The sequence below is a fragment of the Gekko japonicus genome, unplaced genomic scaffold (assembly GCF_001447785.1).
Source record: "Gekko japonicus isolate JY-2015 unplaced genomic scaffold, Gekko_japonicus_V1.1 scaffold757, whole genome shotgun sequence".
Lineage (NCBI taxonomy): Eukaryota > Metazoa > Chordata > Lepidosauria > Squamata > Gekkonidae > Gekko > Gekko japonicus.
The window spans coordinates 777,289-791,620 of NW_015162500.1; the positions used below are offsets into that span (position 1 = coordinate 777,289).

Sequence of the window (14,332 nt, forward strand, 5' to 3'; positions counted from 1 at the left end):
CACTGTGTCCTTCCCTGCCACCAGAGACCCCGAATCATTTGTTTAGATCCTTAGTGTTATCCTGCAGTCACTCCAGCCCCTGGCTGACAGCTGCAATGTTATGGCGCAGGGGCAGCCCCTGCTTGGCAGTGAGCGAATCCTAGGCTCAAGGGGAGCATTTTCTCTATGTGCCACTCTCCCCTCTCCTCATTAAATTTGCAGCCAATGCTCAGTGTGTCCTCACAGTGCAGTTTTCTGCAGAGAATCCCTAATGCCTGGCCGTGGGGTAACCTGCATCAGCCAAAGCAGAGAGGGGAGGGTAAGAAGGAGGCTGCATCTGATGCATATCGTAGAGTTAAGATAAAAATTAAAGTGACATAGGGTTTGCACCTCTGGTTTTGGACTGAAAACTGCAGTCAGTCATGATTGTCTCGTTGGGCTAACTCTCTTCTAACTCTGAGCTAAGCCCTGAGGGAAATGGGTTTAGTTTTAATTTGAAGGCCTGCCTTCTTCCGTACTGTCCAGCTGCCTAGTTAAGATGGACCCCCAACCCTTGTTCTCTGTGCCCCTGCCTCTGACGCAAGGCCTGTTTTGTGGTGGCACCTTGCCTTCAGAATGCCCTCCATCTTGAGGCTTGCCTGGCATCAACCATAATGTATCTGAAAGACCAGGTCAAAACATTTATTTTCTTAACCCAGACATTTAACTCAGAGGCTTCATCTTTCTAGCTTTTTTATGGCCTTCTTCTGGTCTTGAGGTTTGTTTTATAGATATTTATTTTTTAAGGATGTTCAGTGGTGGTTTCATGCTGTTTTTAATTGTTGGCTCTATTTTTAAATTTATGGTGTGTGATTTTTTTATGGCATTGTTTTTACTTGTATGCTACCATGTGTAGGACTCTGGAGAGTTGGCACATAAATTCCCTAATCAAATAAAGAAATAGCAAAAAAACCCTATCAGAGTTCAACCTCATTTCAGGGCTTCTGAGAACCACCCTGGGCTTCCAGATAAATTACTTTCTGGGCCTTGCCTCATACCAACTAGGTCTCCCTCAAACATCAGCAAATCACATGCTTCCATTCAAGGACCTGAAGCGGCGTACAGGATTCTCCCCTTCCTCATTTTTTATTCACATCAACCCTGTAAGGTAGGTTAGTTTGAGGGAAAGTGAGAGGCACCCAGTGAGCCAAGTGGGGATTTGTATCCAAATCTACCCCATCTTGGTCCAGGAGACTTCAGCCACTATATCTCACTGAGGGCAACTGAGGGAAAAGGCAAGTAATATCAATTGAGGGCAACCAGCACAGATTTTTTTGCACAGAGTGCTGAAACCCACATGAAAAGGAGAAGTGTTTTTATCTAGCAGGAACTCCTTTGCATATTAGGCAACCCAACCCTAGTGCAGCCAATTCTCCAAGAGCTTACAGTAGCCCCTGTAAGAAGAGCTCTGTAAGATCTTGGAGGATTGGCTACATTAGTGGTGTGTTGCCTAATATGCAAAGGAGTTCCTGCTACAAAAAGAGCCCACTGCCAACCATCTGTGTGGAAAACTTGCCAAGGGTTTTTCTGCTCAGCTCTTCTTCTGCACAGTTTTGTCTTTTGAAACAACCAACATGCTCAGGTTTCCTTTACCAATTAGCAAGATGTCTCTGTTGGCTGCCTGATTCTTTTCCAGCAGTTTTACCAACATTAGTTAGTAATACCTTGGCAATTGTGGATTTTTCCTAGTCTTGATGGAAAATGACAAGTTAAGAGGAAAAAGCAAATTCACATTCTCTCTTCCATTTTCTCTTATACTGTGGCTTAATTGACCAACAATTATTTCTCACAGCCTCTGGCATAAATATTTTAACTTCGTTAGGGGTGAAAAGACAAGTAGAAAATAAGTGTTCGGAACAGAATTAATCAGAACAGACCTCATTAAATCTCCCTAGGAAAGGCTGATAAATCTGTTAATAAGACCCAGGAATGAAACATTTTGGGTGATCTTCCTCTTCACGACCTGCTCTTTGCAAAACAAGTTAACAGCATAAGGCATCTATTAACAGAGACCCAGAGAGATTATTATGAAAATGCGCATCTATCCCCACACATCATGGATCTTGGCTTGCCAAACGTTTGAATGCTTCCATTTTAAAAAAGTAAGAAAACAAAACAACCAAAAAACACCCGAAAAAAAAGTAAAAAAACAAAACAACAACCAAAATACACCCAAGGACTGTTTTCAACAATGGTTCTGTAGCAGGCTATTTACAGGAAGGACATCTAAACATTTTTCAATGCATTACGTTATGAGCATTGAAACCGGCTGTTCACAATGCAATCCTAAGTACACTTCCCTGGGAGATAGCCCCATTAAATAGACCCGAGTAGGATTCTGGGTAGACCTGCTTTAAGACTGCTCCCTTCGTTTTGGAAAAGAAGTCCTTTGGAGGCTAAAATATGTCCCCTGTGGATGCTTGCGATTATTTCCCTCATCATATGACAAGATGAGAAGGCACGGAGTGGATCCACAAAAGCAAGACGGGGATATTTTGTGTGTGTGTTTGTGTGTGTAAAGTGCTGTTGAGTCACAATATTTCCTGGACTTTCCTCTTTATGTATGTACATGCCGTCAAATCGTAACCAACTTACAGCAACCCTAGCAGGTGGTTTCTGAGGCAAGTGCGAAGCAGGGCTAAGTTTGCCACTGCCTTTCTCGACAGAGACTTCCTTGGTGGTCTCCCTTCCAAGTACCAGCCCTGCTTTCCTTCCAAGATCTGATGAGATCAGGCTACATCATGCCGCCTTCCCTCCCACAGAAGGGGACACGTATCTTAATACATACATTTATACTCTACTTTTCTCTCCAGCACATGGACCAGTGCTCCCTCTAAGCTATGGAGTCTTGTGAGCAAAAATTCTACTTTGTGAGCTACTGGCATTGAAGTGGTGAGCGAGCGATTTGGCTGCTGTGTAAATTAGTTTGCTCTGGAGCCATCCTTCCTGAGCGAAGACAAAAGTGTGTGAGCCAGAGGCTAAAAGACTGTGAGCTAGCTCACACTGACTCAGCTTAGAGGGAACACTGGCATGGACCCAAAGCTGCAGACAACAGTCTTCTCCCCTGCTTTATTTTACTCTTACAGCAGCCCAGTGGGTTAGGCTGAGAGTGTGGGACTGGCCCAAGGTCACCCAGTGAGCTCCCAGGGTAGAGTGGGGAATCTAACCTAGACCTCCAGATCCTAGCTTAAGCCTCTAACATGGTGAGTGATCTCATCCTTTTCATTCTTTCCATTTCTGGGAGAGCAAGTATAACTTCTCCATAAAGTCAGATGGCCCACAGAACATGAGATGCTCGGAATGTGGATTTAGAAGCTGTCAGGCCACCTTGGGCGCAATTCCTTTGATGACCTGTTCCGTTGTCTAGCTCATCTGCCCATCAGCATCTCTGACAACAGATCAGATATTGATTGTTCCTTTGACAGATGCCAATGAAACATTTTCACAACCAGCTTTTATTGAAAAGGAATAGCTGTTCTGCTTAATTATTCACTCTGCCTCCATCAATAATGGTTGTTTTTCGACAGCAAAAGCCTGCCCTGTTTAGGATTGCCAATTTCATATTTTCTGCCTTTACTGTTATTTCTAACAGCTGCTTCTGTATGCGTGCTTGCAGAGAGACACATCCACATCGAGTCTAACGTTTCAAAGCACTGGGTTTACACTCTCTTAATTATTACGGCATTACTTTTAATTTTGGCAGATTAGAACGCAGATGGGAGAAAAATCAATAACATAACGCTCCATAAAATAAAGTATTTCTTCACTAGTAGATTTCCCTTATGACAATTTTTTTATGCCTGCATTAATGTCAGGTTTATCCGAACACTTAACCACATAGATCAGAGATGTCGAACTCATTTGTTATGAGGGCCAAAACTGACATAAATGTCACTTTGTTCAGCCAGGCCATGTGTGCCATAAAATGAATGCCAGGTACCAGAGATATAAACTTTATAAACGACAGCACCTGGTAGGCTCTGAGCTGGTGTATCCTCACTGCAAGGCCCGGGAGGGGAGGTGCAGAGGAATACCCACGTGGGTGGACTGGAGAGTAGGTGGTGCAATGCTGGGTAGATGCTCCCATGCTGCTGGACTGCTGAAGATGAGGTTGTTCCACCATGCTGAAGCCACACTCTCCCCCCAGCAGTCTCCTGTTTCCTCCCTTGTACCAGTTGCTCACGGGCCGCATAAGAGCCTCAGGCCTTATGTTTGACACCCCTGATAGATTATAGCCATGTCTGCCTGAAATGGAGATTATTAACCAAACCCAACAAGGGAAAAAGGAACCATATTTGTATATACTACAAATCTATATACTAAGGTTCCTAGTTACAGCGTTAACATTTAAAAGTGCAATGTGCATTCTGTTTCTCCAATGAGACTTGGAAAGATCTACCTTTAGCACAATACTTTGCAACTTTCTCCATAGTCTGGTGTGATTTATCTATAAGGAGAATAGTAAGATAGATTTTTTTCATGTCTTCCAGGGAATTTTCATAACAATGGAGATAAAAGTTCATCACACATAACTTTTTTAAAAGGACAGTATAAAAGGACATGCCCTATTGATTCAACTTTTTGGTATTCACAAGGACAAATTCATTCAGGATACAGAATTTTTTGGTATCTTCCTTTTAAAAGCACTGAAGGAAGAGCATTAAAATGCGCCTGGGAAAAAGCTGATAGTTTCGGAGATGTGAGATTTCCCAGATAATTTGCTAGTTTGAATTTTGCTATATCCTGTTTGTATGTTCTACCTTTTATGTTCTGTATCAATAGTTATTTATGTTCCAGCTGTGTCAATTGGATGCAAAGTATGCTGAGATTTTGTGGGGTTTCCAAGCGTTCACTCCCAGCATAGGTTTGGGGATGGTAAAACATTAATTTCTTTAAGGTATCCCCCCTTTCTCTTTCTAAACACCTTTTAATGACCTAAGTTACATTAGCTAAAGGGGGATTTGCTCGAGGATCATTTGTGGAATACATCCATCAGCGGATGTATTACATCCACTCCGCCCTATTGGCTACCCACCTTGTGCCACATTACTCCCCCACATCTCCAAAGACAAGATGTTCTTCTTTGTGAATATAGAAAGATCATTGAAAAAAGAGAGCTGTCCAGTCACAAAGACATGGCTGATGCACGGGTTTACCCAGACTAAGGTCCCAATGCCCAGCCATAAGATCTGCACAAATCCTGCAATCACAACATTTCAATCTAGGGAATGAATGGTTGCGAATATGGATGCAATCAGTTCCACCCGATATCCATAACCTGATAAACTCCAAGGAGAGGCCCGCAGGATTGACTTGCCATTTAAAGTATGGGAGATGTCTAATAGAATATAAACAGGCTTTGGCAGCTGTCCAGACCTGTTGTTTAAATGGGGCAAAATACCAGGACCTGATTCAATTGTGGTGCAGCCTGCCAAACTATTTTCCATCTATCACAGGAATGGGAGAGTTGAGCTTCCCAGGGAGATGTGATGGTGCTCTTTGAATTCTCCCCAGCTGTGACTGAGTAGACTGACAATTTAGATACCAGTATTTAGGGGGACTGCTCGACCTGTCTGCATACCCGTTGTATCAGCTTGCTTACGTATTTTATATTATTATATGATTCCTGTATGTAATTCTGTCATACAATAAATAAATAGTTATCTCAAAAATCCATGCAAAGGGAAACAAGCGGGATGGAGCTGAGTGAGGTTAGATGGGCCGTGTTTCATAGTGGTTAGAATGTCGGACTAGGATCTGAGACTCCTGGGTTCGAAATCCCACTCTGCCATGGAAGCTTGCTAGGTGGTCTTGGGCCACTCACTCTCTCAGCCTAGCCTACCTCGTAGGGTGGTTGTTGTAAGGGTGAGATTAAGACAAGAGAACCACACAGGCTGCTCTGAGCTCCTTGGAGGGTGAGTGGAATGAAAAAAATGTCCTAAGAAGGCAGATGGGAGAAGTACTGCTTTGGGGGCCACGCCCTCTTGCTGCTGAACTTTTTAAACCAAAAATGCTTCCATTTTAAAAACAAGCTTTGCCCCTTGAAGGGGAGCTCATGATTGAATGAAGAGAAGGACAGCAGCTTTTACAAAAATCTTAGGTCAGGTGATCCAGCATTGCAGGTGAGGCAGGGTGCATGCGGGCCTCACCCTGGACACATCCCTAGGCCAAGCTCAATCCTCATGTTTTGCAGCATTACATCAAGAACATCCCTCGGGCTTCTCCCCGGGAAGCCTGACGAGCAGTTTGTTTTATTAGCAAAAGTGAGCTCTTAATGAATTTCTCTTGCTTACTCTTTCCTTCTCCTATGCCCTGTCCGTTTGCCAATTTCGGTCCCTTGAGCTCAGACTTGAGCTCCTCTGCAAAGATGTATTGGTATTAATTTAAATAAATAAAATGATGGGTTGCACGTTATCGTCTGCATGGAACAGCAGTGCTCACTTGAGCTTTCCAAATGGGCTGGATCTAATATCCCAGCTATGCTCAGGTAAATGGAAGACCAAAGCAGCATCTGAAAACACGTAGCTGGGCTACCTACAGCTTGTAACCCAACTGACCAGGCCTGACAAATCAAATCTACAGAGGACTGCTTCAAATAGTGTTCTCAGCTATCATAGATGGGGCTTGCATGTTTTCCCATAAAAAAGATCCTTGCACACAATAAAACGGCACATATAAATTTTCTACATGCATGGATTTTTTTTAAAAAAATGCAATTCCTCATCTTCAACATGAAGTTGTGCAGGAAAAGTTTAACAGGAGTACAAGATAAGCTCTGCTGGATCAGACCAGTGCTCCATCTATTCCAGCATCCTGTCTCACACAGAGGCCAGCCAGTTCCTCTGGAGGTAATTCCCCATCAGTGGGCAAGGAGAACCTGGCAACCATAGTCCAACAAAAGGGCAAAGAGGCTGAGGCTTTCTCCCGATGTTGCCTCCTGACACTGGGATTCAGAGGTTTAGTAACCATGGCTAGTAGCCACTGATAAACTTATTCTCCATGAATTTGTCTGATTCCCTTTTGAAGCCATGTATGCTTGGGGCCATCACTACATACTCTGGCAGTGAAACCCACATTTTAATCACTCGCTGAATAACTACTTCCTTTTGTTTGTTCTAAATCTATTGCCCATCAGTTTCACTGGGTGCCCTTGAATTCACCCCATAACTGTGCTGCAACATAAATTGGCCCTGCATATATCTCACGGTGATTCAGTGTAAAGGAACTCAGAGTGTTGCACTAGCCCATGGAATCCACACATTAGAGTGCAACCTGCTGCTATACAATTGGAAAAGTGTGGCTGGAAAGAAAATCTGAGAATTATAGCCTTCAGTATCAGAGCTTCCAAAGGTGGAATGTTTCAAAGAAATACCATGGTTTTATCAAAGTCCTGGCTCTGAGAGCCAATTCTCACATTTGGGTTGCAACCAGTGTTGCACCAATGGAAATGCAAGCTTACTCAGTGGGGTACTGCTTATGCAAGCAATAGCATTAGATATATTGCATTATAGACCAATAGCCAGTAATTGCTTGCACAGTGTCTTGGGTAAGCAGAAACGCGAGTTGGAATCCAAAAAATCAGTGGTAGTGGTGGTGGCCACCTCTCCTTTCTCCACATTTTCTACCGCACCCTGTCATGCGCCATTCTGTCTGAAAACTTGCCTTGGGCCCAAGGGCCCTTCACGTTCCTGCAACCCGACCTGTCTCGTAGGGTTCTGGTGAGAATGGAATGGAGAAGTATTAAATGTCATGAGCCATAAGATGGGGTACAGATACACTCCATACCCCTCTTTTTAAAGGACACCTCTTTTTAAGGGACTTAGAACAGCCGCCCCTGTGGGACAAGATCTTTGATGTGCAAACTCTAATTATTAGCTTCTACTACAGTCCTTTAGCAAAACATATGCTTGATTCCACTGGTCACCTCAGTTGCTGGTGGTGGCCTGCAGGAGGCCCTAGAGGCGCCTCTGGCAACTCCATGGGGTTTTCAAGGCAAGAGACATTTAGAGGTGGTTTGCCATCGCCTCTGCCTCAACTTTCTTGGTGGTCTCCCATGCAAGCACTAACCGGGACAGACCCTGCTTCATTTCTGAGATCTGATGCAATTGTGCCAGCCACCCAGGTAGGGTTGCCAGCCTCCAGGTGGGACCTGGGGACCCTCCCGGTTTTACAACTGATCTCCAGCTGACAGAGATGGAGGGTGGACTCCATGGCACTGTACCGTGCTGAGGCCCCTCCCCTCCCCTCCCCTTCCCCATACCCCATCCTCTCCCAGATCCATCCCCAAAGTCTCCAGGTATTTTCCAACCCAGACCTGGCAACCTTACATCCAGGTCAGGGCAGTTTGAATACTGCAATCAATGCAAGCTGCCAATATGGTCTTTTTAGTCCATTTCCATTTCTTCCAGGGCTCTAGTGTGCACGGAAAGCTTCTGCTGACTCCAACCCGTCATATGTACAAATGCCTATTTTTAAAAAACCTTCACCCGTCATATGTACAAATGCCTATTTTTTAAAAAAAACCTTAAGTGTGTGCCCTTGACCAGTTCACATATGAAACTTGAAACAATTATATTCCAAATCAAGGATCGCAGCCGTCTGTCCACAGCATTACACACTGCTGAATCCTCTACTGTATTTATTGACCCTGCCGTTGCTTGCCCTGAAAAAGAAGCACACTTGTTCTACTTAAAGATATACTACCAAAAAAAAACCCCTGTCCTAGAATATGTTACCTATCAAAACATACCGGGGTGCGCAATGGGAGGCTGAGCTTGCAGATGCATTGACACACATGCACATTAGAGACACAGTGTTCCCTCTGCGACTCGGAGATTTAAGTTTGAGAGACTCAGGGGACGAAACTGAACACCTAAAGAATGAAAATTCTAGCAGCAACTCAGATTAGCAATAAAGTATTAATCAAACAGGGATGAATACAGGACTACGTTATCATGGACAAGGCTGAGAAATTTGAGACTGTCTCTAGTAAATAATGACTATTGGAGTATATATGGATGTGGTCCCCTGTAGCTCAAACAGGCTCCACCAGGAACTAAAGAATTCCTAAGATGCTGGGCCTGGAGTCAGAGAACACAATTGGTCATTGGTCAGTATATACGCTGACTGGCAGCCAATTTCCAGGGTCTAAGGTCTTTTCCCAACATCTGCTCCCTGAGATCCTTTAACCAGAGACGATGGGAAGCAAACTGTGGGACCTTGGCATGCAAAGTTTGCCCTCTCCCATGGATCCTATCCAACTTCAAAACCCTTCCAGTTTTTTTTCCACCTGCCAACTTCAGATGAGACCCTGTAAATCTAAATCAAAAGCTTAACACGTTTTTTGTCTGCCGAAGTGGGAGAACATTATCTTGTTCCTGCTTCCAGGAAAGCCTGATTTGCCTCATCACCAAATCCCCCCCCCAATCAGTTCCAAAAATGGCCTTGAACCACTTTCTTCTCAGTCAGCGGTACAACATCTAGTTAAACCTCTCCATCCTTCCTCCAGCATTGGCATGCAAGGTCTTCCTCTTTTCCATTTCATCTTTACAACAATCTTTGGACTTTCCCAGGGTCACAGAGAGAGAGAGTGCTGGGGCTGAGAGATGCCTAGAACCCAGCTCTCCTCAGCCCTAGACATCAAGCACTGGGCTTGTAATGTGTATTTTATGCAATGGTTCCACCAGGCCCTGGCAGATACTGAAGGATTCAATAAACCTCATTTCATGGCATAGACATAGTTCAGTCCCCATCTCTCTGCAGTCATCGAAATACTGGCTGTCGCTTTTCGGAAATTCCATGACTAAGTTATGAAACTACACGCAGAAGGAATAAAGTAGCCCAGTGCTGTTCAAAACGCAAGAAAGTAGAACAACCCAAACCCACCGTACACATTCACACTCACGTATCTGTATCTTGTGGCAGATTTTAAACTGTAAACTGCTTTGGTAGCCCATTGGCCGAAATGCAGTATGTAAAACAAACAAATGTGAGTGTGGAGAATTTTTAAAAAACTGTAGTCACCTTTTTATTTTCCAATAATTTCAGATTAATTAAATCCATAGAGATGTTCCTGAGAACATAAGAGATCTGTTGGATCAGACCAGCGGGTTATCTGTTTTCCACAATGGCCAATCAGATAATAATATTTAGAGGCAGGGCTTTTTTTTGTAGAAAAAGCCTAGCAGGAACTCATTAGCATAACAGGCCACACCCAACAGCAGAAACTCATTAGCCTATTAGGCCACACCCCCATGTTACCAGAAGTGTGCTCATTCAGCCACACCCACCTTTTGCTTCTTATTCTGTTTACTTTGTTGTCAAAACTCAGGGCTTTTTTTGTAGCAGGAACTTCTTTGCATGTTAGACCACACACCCCTAATGTAGCCAATACTAATGAGTTTCTGCTGTTAGGTGTGGCCTATTATGCTAATGAGTTCCTCCTGGGCGTGGCCAACTCAGGAGCCAGCCGGAACTCCGTTCCTGTGCGTTCCTGCCCCAAAATAGCCCTGTTTAGAGGTATACTACCTCCAACTATGGAGGCTTCATTTATAAACTACGGTAAACAGCCACTGGTAGACCACTTCCTTAAACTTTTCTAACCCTTTTTTAAAGCCACTGAAGCCAAGGAGTATCTCCATCCTGTGGCTGTGTGTTCCACAAGACCATTATACCTTTTTGTGAATACATATTTAACCTAATGCTATCCCCCTAGAGTGATTCCCCCAAAGGGACACCCAAACAGTTGCTCAGCATATAATCAGCCCCATCAAGCTGATGAGAATCCAATTCGATAGCTGATCAAAGAGACATATTAACATATGAAAGAGCCTTGTCATTTTGGGGGAAAAAGAGATCTGAATAAAAGGAAATGTATGAGATACCTGGCTGTGAAGAACGTTATTGCTATTCAGCTCTTTTGCCAGAAATCTCTGTTTTAGAGCAGTCTCGGGAGAAGATCATCTTGGCAGGGTTCATTCTTTATAAAGATATTTCAGGATTATATTTAGCTCTTTGAGAAGGTTCTCGTTCCTATTTAAAACAAATCCCTCATTCCCAAGGACCAGCAGAGCTCTGCGTATCCTCTCCAGGCACAACTAGAACCAAAGAGTTTTGATGAGTTTTGAAGACTGGGTGACAAATATTTGTATGCCCTTCACTGAAACTCCGGATGTATCAGAGGAACTTGGCTAAAACTCAGAAGACAACAACACACAATTCAGTGTCTGGGTCTCAAGATCTGCAGCCATTAAAGCAAAACTAGCCTGATCTAGGCAGATCTTGGAAGCTAAGCAGGGTCAGTTTTCGTGACTATTTGCATGAGAGACAACAAAAAAGACCAGGGTTGCTACACAGAGGTAGGTAACGGAAAACCACCTCTGAACGTCTCCTGCCTTGAAAACCCCATGAAGGGTTGCCACAATTCAGCTGAGACTTGATGCCACTTCCCACCATGGGTGTTCCACTTGCAGAGAATTAATACAGGGGGATTTTGAGACATGCAAGCCTTCCCCAGTAGCTTGAAGCACAAGTCCATTTTATATCCGCTCTCTGCTACCTTTAGCCAAACTGCCCAAGCAACCTGCTTAACGGGCCACACGATAATCGGGGAAGGTGAATTTTGAAACATGCAAGCCTTCCCCAGTAGCCTGAAGCACAAGTCCATTTTATATCTGCTCTCTGCTACCTTTAGCCAAACTGCCCAAGCAACTGGCTTCTCGGCACGAGGAGGAGGGAGCTGGTGTGTCATGTGCCTTCCAAACTCAAGGCATGGTTAGAAAGCATGTGATGCGAATATCAAAGTCATGGGAGCTTAGGGGTGGTCTTAGCTACGGAGCATCAGGGGCAGCCACCCTGGGCCCCAGGCTGGGAAAGGGCTCGGTTGCCCACATCCTCACACGCCACACACACACACAGAATGGAGAAGAAGAAGAAGAAGAGCTGGTGGCTGTGCAGGGCATGCCCACTTCCAGGGCTCAGGCAGCAGCTGGCTGGCTCAGCAGCCACACAGACATGTCCACACTTCTGGCTCCAAGGCCGCTTTGCATATACAAACCTTTCCCCTGGACTTAGGTGGCAGTTGCCTCTTGCATGAGCTGAGGTGGACCAGGTGGGGATGGTAGTGATTCTGGGGCCCCATCCTGGACTTTAGCTGAGGTCCCTCGAATAATTAAGACTCTGCCTGGGGAACTCATGGGCGTCACCTCCTGAGCCCGCACTGCCATTGACTGGGTCCAGGCAAGGCCTCCGCAACATTGCTGCTGGGACTTAGCTTGGACTTGGCTTCCCATTTTCCCACCGGGGGCAGGAAGAACTCAGCCCTTGATGGAAGAATCGCCCAAGAGCGGAACCAGATGATGTTTGGCAGGATTCTTGCCTGGGGGGCGGGGGTCCCCTGACCCGCTTTATCGTGTGACAGCCAGATGTTATTGCCTGGAAACAAACATTTCCAAGCACTCAGACACAGTATGAATTGGGACCATGGCCCCGAGGGATGGAGGGGCTTCTAGGGGAGGGGGGCTTCAGCCTCCCCAGGACCATTTTTCCGAGCTAAAACTGCACGTGCAACCCCACAATGGGGTAAATAGCACACCCCAGGCTGTCTTGGCCCAGGAAAACAGTGCAGGGGGGAAGGCTGAAGCCCCCTCTACCCTGGTCTCGATCTGAATTGGATCCTGGCAGGCTTAAACACTTTGCTTCCCAACAGTAACCCTATGGCTGTAACACAATATGAGTTAGACTCGCCTGGTGCAGAAGAGATGACTAGTTTGGCTCTGATAAGGAGCAGCACAGGAAAGGAGAGACAATTCAGATTCTTGTAACAAAGGGAGATGTGTTACCAGCTCTCTTCAGAGAGTTTCCTTCCTAGTCTTGCTTACTTCCATTATTAGAATGAGACCCATCTATAAGCACATGGGAATACTACTGAACAACAAGCATGGGTTCTTCTCTACATGGGGCTGCCCTTGTCTCAAATCTGGAAGCTGCAGCTGGTGCAAAATGCTGCGGCCAGGCTTCTGATGGGGCTCTCTGTGTGGGAGCACATGCAGCCTGTGCTGAAGGCATTGCACTGGCTGCCAATAGCATACTAGATTCATTTCAAGGCACTGGTTCTCACCTTTAGAGCCCTACATGGCCAGGGACCAACATACCTGAGGGACCGCCTTTCCTCACATGTTCCCTAGAGAGCACTGCGGTGAGGGGCCCAGAATCGGCTGGCCCTTCCGGGTCCTAAGGAGGTTAAACAACCAGGGTCAGGGTTTTTTCGGTGGCAGCCTCATCCTGGTGGAATGAGCTCCCGGAGGAGATCAGGGCTCTGTGGGACCATTTACAGTTCCGCAGGGCCTGTAAAACAGAGCTCTTCCACCAGGCTTTTGGGAGCTGCCACCACCAGTGAAGAACATCAGCTGGCTCTGGATTCTGGAATTGCCATCAGCCAAAACAGCAAGCCCTGCAAGGACATTCCAAATGAACACTAAGAGCTGGCTGTGAGATGAGAACTTTGTACAGTGGTTATTGGCTGCTACTGTCGAACGAATATTAACAACTACTAGCACTTTAGTATGATTTTATAATTTATTTTAACTGCAACATGTTTTTAATTCAATTAAAAAGGTAAAGGTTCCCTTGCTCGAAAGCCAGTCGAGTCCGACTCTAGGGTTGCGGTGCTCATCTCCGTTTCAAAGCCGAAGAGCCAGCGTAAATAAATAAATACATAAATAAATGGCACCATCGATCTAGTTTGCTCTTCACTGAAGCCATTAACAGGCACACACAAACACTGAGGGTTTCTTTTAGCAATAGTCAAATACGAATTTCTTCTAATGGTTTCATTTTGTAAAAGCAGTTATATAGAGACAGGTCTCCAATATGGAGATGAATTCTTGGTTGCTCACCATTCAGTACGGCAAGGAAGGGCCAGAAACAAAATGAAGGACCAACAGACATAGCTTGTGAGCAAACATCCAGTCGAAGTCTATGGGACAATGGATCACCACGGGAGTTTATCATGGAGAACTTGGATGACACAAACCAAGAGATGGAGACAGTCGAATGGCACAGACTTTTCAGGAACAAAACCACTGTGTTAATTGAGCCATGTGATTGAGCCTGTGTGATTGAGCCATGTGACTCTGCGCTTCACATACAAGAGCTATCGTCCTGACAGAAAGAATCTGGCATGGCAGTAAAAACAACCTGTTGTTTCTCATCAGCAGCATTGTCCAAGGTAAGGCGTTTGTGCCCAAGATCTCCACTAATCCACTAAAGCACGGAGGCGGGGCGACGCAGCAGGCCGGAGCCTACTGGACAGAGG

At 45.2% G+C, this 14,332-nt stretch overlaps 1 protein-coding gene across 1 annotated transcript in view; it reads right to left on the minus strand.

The window, feature by feature from the left end:
* The window catches only part of NECAB2 (N-terminal EF-hand calcium binding protein 2), a 119,395-nt gene that overhangs the window by 70,777 nt on the left and 34,286 nt on the right, over positions 1 to 14,332 (minus strand). The gene's annotated exons all lie outside the window — the stretch shown is intronic.